Source organism: Rousettus aegyptiacus, unplaced genomic scaffold (assembly GCF_014176215.1).
Source record: "Rousettus aegyptiacus isolate mRouAeg1 unplaced genomic scaffold, mRouAeg1.p scaffold_m13_p_7, whole genome shotgun sequence".
Classification (NCBI taxonomy): domain Eukaryota; kingdom Metazoa; phylum Chordata; class Mammalia; order Chiroptera; family Pteropodidae; genus Rousettus; species Rousettus aegyptiacus.
The window spans coordinates 102451541-102466126 of NW_023416310.1; positions in this window are offsets into that span (position 1 = coordinate 102451541).

Sequence of the window (14586 nt, forward strand, 5' to 3'; positions counted from 1 at the left end):
ATACATGTATATAGAACCCTTCAATTGGAGAAAACACATTTTTTTTCAAACTCACATGAAACTATAATAAAAACTAACCATGTACGAGGCACGATGCCACAAAAATATTTTTCAACGTTACAGAGCCAAAATTATAAAATGTGTTCTGACAACAATGAAATAAAACAGAAATCAATAACAAAAAATATAACCAAAGAATCTCCATACCTTTGGAGACTTAAATGTGTAATTGTAAATAATTCATAGGTCAGAGAAGAACTCGTAATATTTCAAATTAAGTTATAAGAAATACATCTATATATATTATTTGATGTATACATACATATGAGATATATATCAGAACTTATATGATGCACATAAAGCAACAGAGAGAGAGAAATCTGAACATTAGAAAAAAAATGCCTACATAAAAGAATAAAAATGTGACATCAGAGATCTGAGCATTCAACTCAAGAAAATTAAAAAAAAAAATAAAGTTAAATCCAAATAAAAGGTCAAAACAGGGTAAGAGCAGAAATTCTCAAAATAGAAAACAAATTATAAAAAGGATTAATAAAACCAACAGCTGGTTCTTTGCAAAAACTAATAATGAAACAAACCCACAGCAAGACCGATCAGGAGAGAGTATATAAACGATACTTGAAAAAAAAAAAAAAAAAAACAGTTATCATAGATTTAGCAGAGTTCGTTTTTAAACATAAAATACTATGAATAACTTTAGCCAATCCAAATGAAAATTTAAATGAACTATTTCCTAGAAAAACGATTTGCCAAGATGAACTAAGAAGAAATGGAAAACCTGAATAAATCTATAAAATAAGAAAGCATATCAATAGTTAATCTACTCACAAAAACAAAACCAAGAATACCAGGCCCAGACACAGTTTAAGAGGCTAGTCTGTCTTATATAAAATAGTTCAGAAAACAGAAAACAAGGGAAAGTTCAATTCATTTTATGACAGTAGTAAACTCTTAAAACAAATTCCTGACAAGAATAAAAGAAATGAAAATTATGGGCCAATCTCACCTATGAACAATAGACAAATTCTAAAGAAAACTCTAACAAATCAGATCTTAGAAGATAATACCTCATGACCAAGATTGTATTCCAGTAATACAAGTACAGATGAATTCTAATCTATTAGTGCAATTCACTACATTAACACATTAAAGGAAAAAAAAAATCTATGATCGGCTTGGCAGATACAGAAAAAGTACTTGATGAAATTCAATACTCATTTATGGTTTTTAAAAAAAAAAAATGCTCTTAGCTAATTAGGAATAGATAGGAGCTCCCTTAGGAAATAAATTAGTTTTGAGGATTACTTCTAGCAACACCCTTTGGATGCAACTACTTGCTGTTTGAACCTGGCTGGGCAGAGGGGCCTCGCAATGCCTGCCTGACAGCATTTAGCCCTCGCTGCTGACAAGGGACAGCTGTGCATGTTCCTTTCCCTTCTGAATAGAAACTCTGACTAGGCTCTATCCTACACTTGCTTCACCATTGGTCACCTGTGGGGGAAAGGGAAGGGCCGAGACTTGCCTTTTGAGTTCAGAGGTCACCAGATGACATGGAGTTCATAAGGACCTAAGGGACAGCCTGCACATCACCTGGAGTTCTCCTGGTACTGGATCTGGAAGTAACAGCTAGATGTGACCTGGTATGTGTCCTTGGAGAGAAGGTACTGTGTTACATGCGTGTGAGGAAGATTGAAATACAGATTTGGGTGAGTAAAAGGGCGGATGGTGGCAAAAACTGCCTAGCTCACAACCTCACTTCTTCTTCCTTCCGGGCACATGGGTAGACTTCAGAATCCAGCCTCCTTCCCTGCTGTGTGTGACCACACAACTGAGTCGCAGCCATTAGAAAGCACGCATAAGTGGTGTGTGCCACTTCCAGGCCTGACCCATGAAGTTCCCTATGTGGGCCCTTCCATGTTCCTTCCATGTCCGTGGTGCCCTTGGAGCCACATGTTGGAAAAAACCTGGATCCTTTGTGATCATTTAGAGCAGGGGTCCCCAACCCCCGGGGCTGCAGACTAGTACTGGTCCGTGGCCTATTAGGACCCGGGCCATGCAGCAGGAGATGAGTAGCAGGTGAGGAAGCAAAGCTTCATCTGTATTTGCAGCTGCTCCCCAGCGCTAGCATCACCGCCTCAGCTCCATCTCAGATCATCAGGCATTAGATTCCAATAGGAGCACCGGTCCCTGGTGCCAAAAAGGTTGGGGACCACTCTTTTAGAGAACTGGCCGCCCATCACAAATATGTGATTTGAAATTTCAGTGAGCAAAAAAAAATCACCTTACCTTTGCTACAGACACGGAGATTTTGAGGCCTGTTATATGTTCTAGTTTTATCTTAATAGAGATAACTGGAACCTATACCATATGTAAGGTAAAATGTTAAACTCATTCCCTTTAAAGTCAGTAAAAAAATCAACAATGTTCACTGTGTCCCCTCCTCGCAGTTTGGTGCTGGATGCTCTAGCAAGTACAGTAATATGATTGATTGACTGACTGGTGTGAATGGGTGGATGGGTGGGTGGATATAGATGGACAGATGGGTAGGTGGGAGGGTGGTGGCATACGGGCATGAGATTGAAAGAAAAATAAAAAAGTTATTATTTACAGTATATATCAATATGTAGAAAATCCAAGTTTCTAAAAACACACTTTTAAGAACAAATAAGAGAACTTAGCAACTTAGCCAATAGATACAGAAAAGTCTCTTGTGATCTTACATAAAAGCAACAATTTGAAAAAAAATGTAATTTTTAAACAATTTAAAAAATGGAATTTATAATAGCAATACAAGGTACCAAAGGGTAAATCTAACCAAAAGGTATGCAAGTGTCTTATAAAGAAAATTGTATGTTTATAAAAGACACTTAAAAAACATAGAAATGATGATATATATGATGTTTATGACTAGGAAGGCCCACTATCCTAAAGACAGTAGTTCTCCTTCAAATCAATCTATAAATTCCGTGTAATTCCAATCAAATACAATTAAATTCCATGAGGCCAAGAAGAGCCAAGACAATCTGAGTGGTAGGGAATGGTAAGGTTGATTTCATTAGATAAGATTGTTTCTAATGCTATAGAAACTGAAAAACATGGTCTTATTGCTGCAAGGAGGAATAAAAACACCGGAACTGAGCAGAAAGCCCAGCAACAGACCCACATACATATGGCAGTCACTTACATGCCTCAGAGTTAGCATTAAAAAAAATCAGGGAGAAAATATATACGATTCAATCAGTGGTTCTAAGACAACTATCTATATTAAAATAAAATAAAATTAGAGCAAAATTATAAAACCTTTAGAAGGAAACATAAAATATCATTAAACTCAGAATAAAAAAGAGTTCTTAAACAACTAAAAGCACAAACTGTAAAGGAAAAGATAAATTTGACATTTTATATGCAGAGTTATATTTATTTGAATTTGCTTCCTTGTATGTGCACAAAGAAATTCAGGAAGGGTGCCTCAGAAATAAATCACAGTGATAGAAGTTTGAATAGATGATGGACAAAAGTAAAAGGAAATCATTTATACTTACAGTATTGTTAATCATGAGACTATACTACCTATTTTTAAAATATTTTTTTTAATCTCGATACTTCAAAAGATACCAGAAGCAAAGTGAGAAAACAAGTCACAGTCTAAGGTAAGATGTTTATAGTCATGTAACAAAGCATCAATGCATCCGGACGACATAAAGAAATTCTCAACAAGACAATTCAATAAAAATTAAGCAAAGATATGAACATGGAAATGACAGAAGTCAAACCTGATGAACAACGAAAAATGAAAGGTTATTCAATTTTATTAATAATCAGAAAAATGCTATTTAAGTTTATATTGCAACACAATTTCACCCTCACAAGAGTGCCAGTAATTAACAAGTCCAAGAACACCCAGTGCTGACAAGCTCCTGGGGGAAGTAGGATCTGTTACACACTTCTAGTGAACACGCAAATTAGCATCACCACTTTGGAGAGCAATTTCGCAAAATCTCATTAAGGATGTGTATATTCTGTAATCCAGCAGTTACATTTCTTAGTATATATCTTAGAGAGACTCTAGTACCTATGTCCAAAAAGAACAGTTAAAGAATGTTCACAGTACCACTGTTTGTAATAAAGAAAATTGGAAACAACCTGAATGACCATCAGTAAAAGAACAGATAAATAATTTGTGGTACTGTCACACAATGGAATGTTAAATGTGTTAACATGACTAAATCTCAAAAACATAAGGCTGAGTTTGAAAAGCAGGTTACATAAATATGCACAGAATGATGTCATTTACATAAAGTTTTTGAAAACATAGAAAAGGTTATACTATACATTGTCTGGGGCTACATTCCTGTGTGGATAGCGTAAAAACATGCATGATAGAGACAATCCAAAAATCCATAACAGTGGTTAGCTCAGGAGTGGGAGTAAAGAGAATGGGGGAAGGGAAGGGCGTGTAAGAGACTTCAACTGTGTCTGTAATATCTATTTTTTTTAATCTAAAGAAAACATAGCAAGATACTGACACTTGGTAGAGTAGTGGATAGCAGGTGATGGGTACAGTGTTCACGTCTATAAAGTGAACACTTCTTTTTAAGTTAGACCCAGACTGTAAATAATTTAAGAATCTTGAGAAAATTCCAACCTTTATGCTTTACTATATTTCCAGCTTTAAAAAATTAACTCATTGCTATGCTAAATTAGACTAATTTATTTATGAAATAAATTAGTAATAATCTATTATTTACTAAAATATGGCTCTGGATGGTGGGTTTGATTCTTAAATTTTTTTCAGCAAAGAGAAATTTATTTGTAATTTCTGAAGAGTAAAGAAAGGAGAAAAAGTGAAGTTTCTGTTTCAAAATGATAGACTAAATCAAGGACACTCTTCTTCTGCGACAAATGTATAAAATATTAGCAAAATCTTTAATAATATACACTTGTGTTCAAAAGAAGAAAGGAAATGCTTGTTGACCACAAAATATGAGAAATCCCTGAAAGATGGGGAGGAGGGGGGAGAGAGAGGGAAGCAGAGAGGAGAGAGAGAGGGGAGGGAGGGAAGGGAAGAGGGAGGGAGAGAGAGGTAGAGTTGAAAAACTGCAGAAGGATATCTTTGATCAGAATAAAAGGTAATTTAGGTGAACCCCCCCCCAAAAAAAAAAAAAAGAAAAAGAGTAGCAAAACAGAAGATGTTTCATTTTTATGGTAGAAACCCAGAGCCAGAGAAGGCCTAGGGGCACCATAAGATGAACACAGATATAACCCTGCACATCCCACCACCACTCCTAGTGGGTCAAGCTTCAGCATGAAAATGTCTGCTTCCGGGGAGGAGCAATGAATGCGGATGCTCAGGTAAGAGAGACAGGGTACTATCCAAAACAGACAGCTTGTAGAAAGGGGACGAGGCTCCCCCAGGCCCAGATCAGCCCCCAAGATGTCCTCAGTAGCAGCAGTGGTGATTCCCATGCATCTCTACAAATGCACTATGCAAACAGCAGACAGACACTAAAAGACCTTCAACTAAAGACAAGTGCACAATGATGGATCATCAAACACCAACACCACGAGAGACAAACTTAGCAAACAAGAGAGCTAATTCAAAGGAAATGGAGAAGAGCAATTAGAACAAGATTTTTAATCATAAGAATATTTTATGTACTCAGAAAAATGAGGATAGCACATCCATTAATAAATAGGTTATTTAAAAAGTACCAGTCTTTTTTACTGAGGTATAATTGACATATAATATTATATTATTTTCAGATATACGATGTAATGTTTTAATACTTATATATATTACAACATGATCGCAATAAGTCTAGTTAACTTCCATCACCATACAGTTACAATTTTTTTCCCTGTGGTAAGAACTTCACATCTACTCTCTTAGCAACTTTCAAATATGCGATATGATATCATTAATTATAGTCGTAGCACTGTACATCACATTCTCATGGCACTATAGAAATTAACCTGTTTATATTAAAAAGACTCAATAAAAGGGCTAAGCTGCAGAAAAGACACATCTAAAGTGTGAATTAGAAACTAGACACTCTTCTGCAAAAAGAGCACCAAAAAATAAAAAAATAGACACAAGATAAGAAAATTTGTGAGGAAAAGTGGAGGAAAGAAAAATAAGCATTAAATATCTCCCACAACTGAAGATATGAGTCTGCAGAATGAAAGGACTCACTGAGTGTTCAATAAATGAATCTCAATCTCTCTCTCACACACACACACATACACCAGCCCTACCAGATATGAAAGTACACTAGAAAGCCTCTATGAGTAAAACAATATGGTACTGTTTGTGACTAGACAGAGAGAGCAATGGAACACAGGAGAAAATCTGTAAATATGAAAATGTAGTTTACATTAAGGTTATATCTCAAATCAGTAGGGAAAAGATGAGATTTAAAGAAAAAACGGTGTTGGTACACCAGGTTGTCACAGAGAAAAAGATAAAAATGGATCAGTTCCTTACACCAAAGCCCAAGATAAATGCCAAACAAATCGGAGGTCTAAAAGTATAAAATGAAACCATGTAAGTATTCAAAACAAAACATGGTGAATATCTAATGATTGAAAGAGTGAGGAAAACATTTCTTATTACGACTCACTATCTAGAAGCAATTAAAGAAAAAAACATAAATTTGAGTACAACAAAGTCAAATTTCTATATGACAAAAATTTAATAGCTGCTGTATATTAGCACTAACCGACAATAACACATAGTAGAAAAAGATAGTGCCATACATCTTAGATTATGCCTAATAAGAAATAGTATAACTATAAGAATTAACTAAAGGATAACTAAAGAAAGAAACCATTTTTGAGAATGGGAAGATATAATATTGTCAGTTCTCTCTCAAATAATCTATAAATTCAATGCAATCGCAATTCTAATATCAACAGGATTTTTCAAGGAATTGCATAAGGTGATTTTAAAATGCATATGAAAATGTAAATGTAAAAATGGTACAGCCACTTTGGAAGAAATTCTGGTGGTTTGTTATAAAACTAAACATACTCTTCCCAAATGATTTAGCAATTGTGCTCCTTGGTATTTTCCCTTAGGAACTGAAAACTTATGGCCACATAAAACCCTGCACACAGATATTTATTTATAACTGCCAAATCATGGAAGCAACCAAGATGTCTTTCAGTAGATGAATGAATAAACTGTAGTACATCCAGGCAATGGACTATTATTCAGTGCTAAAAAGAAATGAGCTATCAAGCCATGAAAATACAGAGGAAACTTACATGCATATTAGTGAGTGAAAAAGCCAATCTGAAAAGGTGACATATTGTATGATTCCGACTGTATCATATTCTGGAAAAGGCAAACTATGGGGACAGTAAAAAGACCAGTGGTTGCCAGGGGTGAGGAGGGAAGGGAGAATGAATAGAGGATTTTTAGGCCAGTGAAAATACTCTGTATGATAATGATAGTATATACTTATTCAAATCCATAGAATGTACAACACCAAGTGTGAACCCCAATGAGAACTATGGACTTTGAGCAATGATGATGTGTCAGTGTAGGGTCATCAGTTGTAACAAATGCACCACTCCATTAGGGGATTTTGTCAATAGGGGAGGCTGTGCATTCATTGGGGCAGGAAGAATACAGGTAATCTCTGTACCTTCCTCTCAATTTTGCTGTGAACCTAAAACTTCTCTTTTAAAAAAATTGTCATAATAAATAAGCATTTTTAAATTTTTTAAGTGTAAATATTCAAAAGTACTAAAAACAAGTTTGAAAAGAGGAGGAGCATGCCCTACCAAATATCTAAACATATACAACTATCGGAATTAATACCATTTGTATTAGAATAAGGACAGACCAGGAGAATATACTTGAGAGCTCAGAAATGGGTCTATGTGTACACAGTGACATCTCAAATCAGTGGGAGGGAATGGAACCTTTTAACAATGGTACTGAGTCAATTGAGTCTCCATTTGGAGAAAAAATAAAACTATTCTCAGAGAGATGACAGCTCTAAACATTCCAAAAAGAGTCAAACCTTTGGAAGAAAATGTGAAGTTAGAGAAAGTCTTCTTAAATCACAAATAGGTAGATACAGAAATAAAAAATGACAAATCTGACTAAATAAAAACTAAAAGTATGAATGCAAAAACAAAATAAACATGAAAAGTCATGTTATATACTGGAGAGTACATTTAGCATACATCTAACAAAGTAGCCTACATAAAGATCTCCTAGGAAAAAGATAACCCAGCAGAAAAATTAGACAGACAGGTAATTCATTAAAGGAAAAACCACATGGACAATGACATAAAAATATCTGTGTCTCTTGCCCCTTCCAGGTTCTAGTGGCTGTTGGCATTCCTTGGCTTGTGGCTACATCGCTCCACTCTCTGCCTCTGTGGCCCATTGCCTTCTCTTCTTTTGTGTGGCAATATCTCCCTCTGCCTCCATCTCATAAGGATACATGTGATTGCATTTAGTTCACACGCAGATAATCCCCACCTCAAGATCCTTAATGTAATAACATTATTTGTCATATGAAGTAACAGTCATCCTTCTGTCAAATAAGGCAATATTGACAATTTCCGGAGATTAAGATGTGATTATCTCTGTGGGAGGGAGAGGGCATTATTCAACATACCACAGGCTAGTTGACTCCAGTTTCGTTGGTGTAGAATGGAGTCAATAATAACTAATAGAGCTGTGATAATTGAATCAATCAATACATGTAAAGCTCTTAGAATAGTGTCTGGATTTAACAGCTGCTCAAGAAATAGTACCTGCTACTAGTAGTGGTAATAATAATAGTACTGAAATATTTTTTAAGCAAGACACAAAAAACCCAACCCTTAACAAAAGAAAAGGTTGATTTTAAAAATCCAACTCCATCGACATTTAAATTACCTGTATAATAAAGACCTTGATAAGTAAAATAAAAAGATAAACTTCAAACTGAAGGAAGAAATTCGCAGTGCATGAATGAAAGATTAGAATCTCCAATTACAAAAAAGTCCCATCAATCAACAAGAAAAAGACAACCCTCAAAAAAATAAGCAACAGATTTAAACAGGCAATTCACAGAAAGGAAATGTAAATGGTCAATAAATGAGGTGATGTTTAACCTAACTAGGAATCGGGGAAATGCCTTTAAAATGGCAGTGAGACACCATTTCACTTCTATTGGGTTGGCAAAACATGAAAAAGTCCAACAATTAATGGCAAGGATGGAGAGCAATGGTGACAGTACAGATGGTTACAACTGATTTGGAGCTCATTCTAAGCAATGTTTATGCCACATTTCATCAAATCTAAGATGATGCTGATTATATGATACATCATCATTTTGTGTGCCAATAACATAATAACACTGTCATCAATGGAAGACATTGCGAATTTCAGAGATGTTCAAATGAGGGGAAAGGCACATTTCAGACTATATGAAATACAGTAATAGATGAAAAACTTGGAAACAACCTAAATGTTTATTCATCACAGAAATGGCTCAATAAAATGAGCTATACATTCGTACCATGAAATTCTTACTGCATTTGAAAAGAATAGATCTCCAGAAAAGATATCACTGAGTGGAAATAGCAAGATACAGAATCATATCAAACAGTATAACATTTATATGTACACACACACACACACACACACGCGCGCACACAAAAGAAGTCACACCAGACTTGTAAAAATTGCCTTTTGTGGTAGCTGGATTGCATTAATACCTCAGTTTTTTTATACTTCCATGAATCCATGCCCTCTTACTCGCTCTGAGCTGAGCTATGTCACTTGCCTTGGCCGACAAGGCAGTAGAAAACTTTACACAAGCAAAAACTTGAATAAACACTTAAGGTGTTGTCTTATCAGCCCTCTCAGCTAGACAAAAGGAAATCTAGGAATATCCTAATGGAAGAATAAGTGAAGGAGGACAAAGTGGATCTAATCCAAGCCATCTAGATCACAGTCGTCCTGCCAGGTGATTGTAAGGGCCACCCCAAGCTGTTGAACTACCCAGGCAATGTGATGACTCACAGATAAATGGTGGTTGTTTAAAGCTACTAAGTTTTGGGGTGATAGGTTAAGAAATAGGATGGTAGTCAAGAAGGATGTACACCTTACATGTAATTTTCATTTTACAAAAAAGATGAGGGAGAATCATAGGATATAGATTAATTTATATGAATAAAGATTTATTTTTTAAAGGGGCAAAGACCCCACACAGGCAATTCTTAAAATACTAAATACAAATGCTGAAAACCTATGAAAAGACGCTCAGCTTCAGATAAATGCAGATTAAAAGAGTAGGATCTACTTTCACTCAAATTGGGAAAAAAAATTAATAACATTAAATATTTACAAAGGTATGGGGAAATAAGGACACAAGTATCAGCCAGTATAGGCATGTTGTTCACGTCTGGATAATCTAAGACCAGAAATTTCAACTCTTAATATCCATTCAGAACCAAAAAGCACCAAAAAATATTGTGCCACCCTACCACACTCCCCACCAAACATGCAACTCTCAAAATAAAAAGTAGACACAAAGAGACACTCTACCAAAAAGAATATACAGACAGCAAATAAGCACATTAAAAGATGTTCAACATCATTGGCCATGAGGGATATGCCGGGCAAGACCACAATGAGCTCTTTCTACCCACTGGAACAGTTAGATAAACAGTAACACTGCCAAATGCTGACTAGGGCATGCAGAAATCGTCCCTCTCACTTACCGCTGGTGGGAGTATGAAACGGGACAGCCACTCTGGAAAGCAGTGTGGCAGTTTCTTAAAAAACTAAAACCGTACTTATCATATGACCCAGCCATTACATTTGACCCAGCAATCCTGGAGAAATAAAAACTTATATCTACACAACACTTACACGTGCTTGTTCATAGGAGCTTTATTCATAACAGCCAAAAATTGGGAATGACTAAATCCTCCCTTCATGGGTGAATGGTTAAACCATCGTCTGCCCATAGCACCAAACACTACCCATCAGCGAGAAGGAAGAAACTGTTGATACACGCACAACAACACGCAACAGGTCTCAAGGGCATGATGCTGCAAGAAAAAGGCCGATCGCAAGAGTTCACATACTATGAGGGTCCATTTCTATAACGTGTTCAGAATAACAAAATTATAGAGATAGAAAATAGATTAGTAGTTGCCCAAGGTTAAAGATGGTTGAGGAAAGGGGTTTGGGCATGACGATTCAGGAGTAGGAAGAGGAAGATCTTTACAGCAGTGAAATAGTTCTGTCTCCCAACAGCATTGTGTTCACATAAATCTACGCTACTGACAAAATGACAGAACTGTACACACACATTGTACCAATGTCAGTTTCCCAGGTTTGACATTGTACTATAATTACATAAGCTAAAGGAGAAACTGAAAGAAGAGTACACAGAAAGGACCTGCAACTTCCTGTGAATCCATAATTATTTCAAAATAAAAAGCTTTACAAAAAAAAATTTTTAAGTACTAAACCATAATATATAATGTATATGCTAAAATAACTTACTTCTAGATTTTCTGACTGCAGAATTGTAGACTGTGTCATCAAAAATGAACACATCATTTTTCAGTGTTCCCACTGGGCCGAGTTGGGGTCAGACACATGTACGCTCCATCTTACTGCAGGATCTTCTAACCAGGCAATATTTTTTTAAAACAAGTGGTTGAGACCTGTTTGTGGTCTGTGAAATAAAGTGTCTAGCAACCAGCACTGATTCTGAATGAAATGAAATGGAGTTGCCCAGGAACTGTCAGAGGGCAACACGGACAATAACGATGAGCATTTCTCAAAATGTTTGTGTAAGTTTTATGTGTGGGTGTGTATGCTGGGCCTCTATATAAAATGTATTTCTTCTTGAAGATTAACAAAAAAACTTAGAAAACACTGTCCTAGAACAGCACCTTCCCGTGTGCGCATGAAAGCGGGTTCAAGACATCCTCAGCTGGACCGTGGGTACTAGAGAAAAACTGAGAACTTAAACACCTACCATCACCCAGGAAATGGCTAACTAAATGTGGTGTGGTCACACCAGGGAGCCCTGCTGTATTCGTTTTCTATGGCTGCTGTACCAAATTTCCACAAACTTTGCGACTTCAAACAACACAAACGTATTATTATTTCACAGTTCTGTAAGTCAAAAGTCCAGTGCAGGTTTTGCCAGACTAAACCCGAGGTGTCTGCAAGCTGTGTCTCCTTCTGGCAGCTCTCAGGGAGAGGCCATTTCCTGCTCATTCAGTTGCTGGCTGTTAACTGAGGGCCGTTCCCAGTTTCTAGAGATCCCTGTATTCTGTGGTTTGTGGCCCCTTCCTCCGTCTTCAAAAGCCAGCCACAGCAGGTCCTTCTCACACTGCAATCCTCTTGCCTACCCTCCAGCTTTCGTCTTCCTGTTAAGGATGAGTGATTAGACTGGACCCACCCTGGTAATCCAAAACGATCTTTCTATCTCAGGGTCTTTATCCTTAATCATATCTGCAGAGTCTCTTTGTCATGTAAGGGGATCTATTCACAGGTGCCAGGGGTTGAGGTGTGGACATCTGGGAGGAGAGAGGTACGAGAGTACATTATTCTGTCTACCACAACCAGGAAGCAGTTTTTAAAAATGAGGTGGACCTCTAGGTACTGATAGGGCTGAATCGCCGAGATATTCTATTAAGTGAAAAACCAAGTCATAGGATGACGTATAGTATATTACCTCTGGTGTTTGGAAACACACATATGCACACATATAGACACACAATACTACACAGATAGACACATGCACACAAATACTATAGATTTCCCACGGGTACACATGTAGGCATGCAGATGCACAAAATAAAGGTCAGGAAGGATGTACACCCAACTGGTAACCATGGCAACCACTAGGAAGGTGGGGAACCAAGATCGAGATGATCAAAGGGGATATCAGCCTTATAGTATGGTTTTCCTTTTCAAAAATAAGGATATAGTCATGCATGTATTGAGTAGTTAAAACTACATTTTAAAAATAATACCAAAGTTCTTAAAAATATTCCTCAACTACTCTGAGGACCCAAGTATAGATAGATTATTATATTCTTCATTAGTAAGTCAAAGGGTTGTAAATCTTACTTCATATAAACAAAGGAGAAAACAAACCAGGGAATATAGCTCCCAAAACACATTTATCCCTCCCCTGTCTGACAGGTGTCAGCCAAAGCTAAGTATTTGGTTTCTGTGATCCCAGTGCCTCAAAAGAAGGCCTGAAGGGTCAGCCACAAAAGCAGTTTATTGCTGTTCTCTGCCAAGGTCAAAAATGCCTTTCACATTCAACGCTGTGCCCCAGGATGGTCAAATGCAGCTCTGCCAGGACAGCGGTAGCTCTCTGCCTAGCCCAGAAGAGCAAAGTTCACCTGTGCCTACAGGCCTTCTGACTTTTCCAAGCGGTCTGGGCCAAGGAAGCCCAGTGCCTCTCCAGAAGAGTCTATAGAAAGGATACATGGGGGCTAAGGAAGGAGCTGGAGGATACCTGGCTTCTAGCCTAGGGCCTTGCTGTACCCTCAGCTCCATCTGGCTCACTACCCACTTAAGGAAAAAGCATTGCCCCAGGCTGTGGACCCGAAGTCAAATCCCACTGTCTCTAATACCCCACAAGAATGGAGGGGGTCGCTTTATCTCTTATTTCACAGAATCCATTTCCAGACCTAGGCCCCGAGCATAACCCCCAGATTTCTACCAAGATATCTGCAGATCAAGGGTCAGAAGAATGCCTGGGACCAGGGAAGGTCAGTGACCCCAGACCCAAAGGCAAGAGCACAAGGCACACCCTCGCTTTACCCTCTTATCTCAGGCCCCTAATGCCCTCCTGTCCCCACTCCCATCCTCACTCCCGCCCAACGGCTTGATTTGGATCATTTGTTCTCAGCTTCATCCACTCATAAGGGAAACCTCACACCCTTCCAGACCAATCGAGTTGTGGAGAAAGAAAATTTCCTTTTTAAGAGATTGTTCGATGGGAAAACACACTTCAGTAGGCTGACGTGGGGGCCTCAAATTAAGTCATGTCATGTGTCAGGCACTGGCACCTTACACACACTTCTCGCCATTCTTTCCACAAAGAACCTTGTGCAGAAGGGTTTATAGGTCATGAAGCTGGTCAGAGCCTAAGCCAAAATATTGACCCCAAATTTTTCAAAGTGTGGCACAAAGCCAAAACGTTATAATGAAATAAGAGTGATAAATTTGACCACATAAACATTAAAATTTATGACTCAAAGTTGAAAAACTTGCAAAACATATATAGCAACATATGCAACAAAAGTCTAATGTATCAAGACTCACCAAAAAATAAAAATAAAAAAGTAAAAAGACTCACCTTAATAGGAAAATGAAGAGATATCAATGATTTATAGGAAAAAAATATACAACAGGCCAATTTCCATTCCCTGTTGTCCTAACCTGCTTGCCTGTACTGGCTTCGGCTAGATGATATCTAGTCAAATAAAAAATTGATATACCCTTTGACCGAGAAGTTCCACTGCTAGGATTTATACTCTCCAAACTTATTTGCAAAGGTTCCCCCAAGAAAT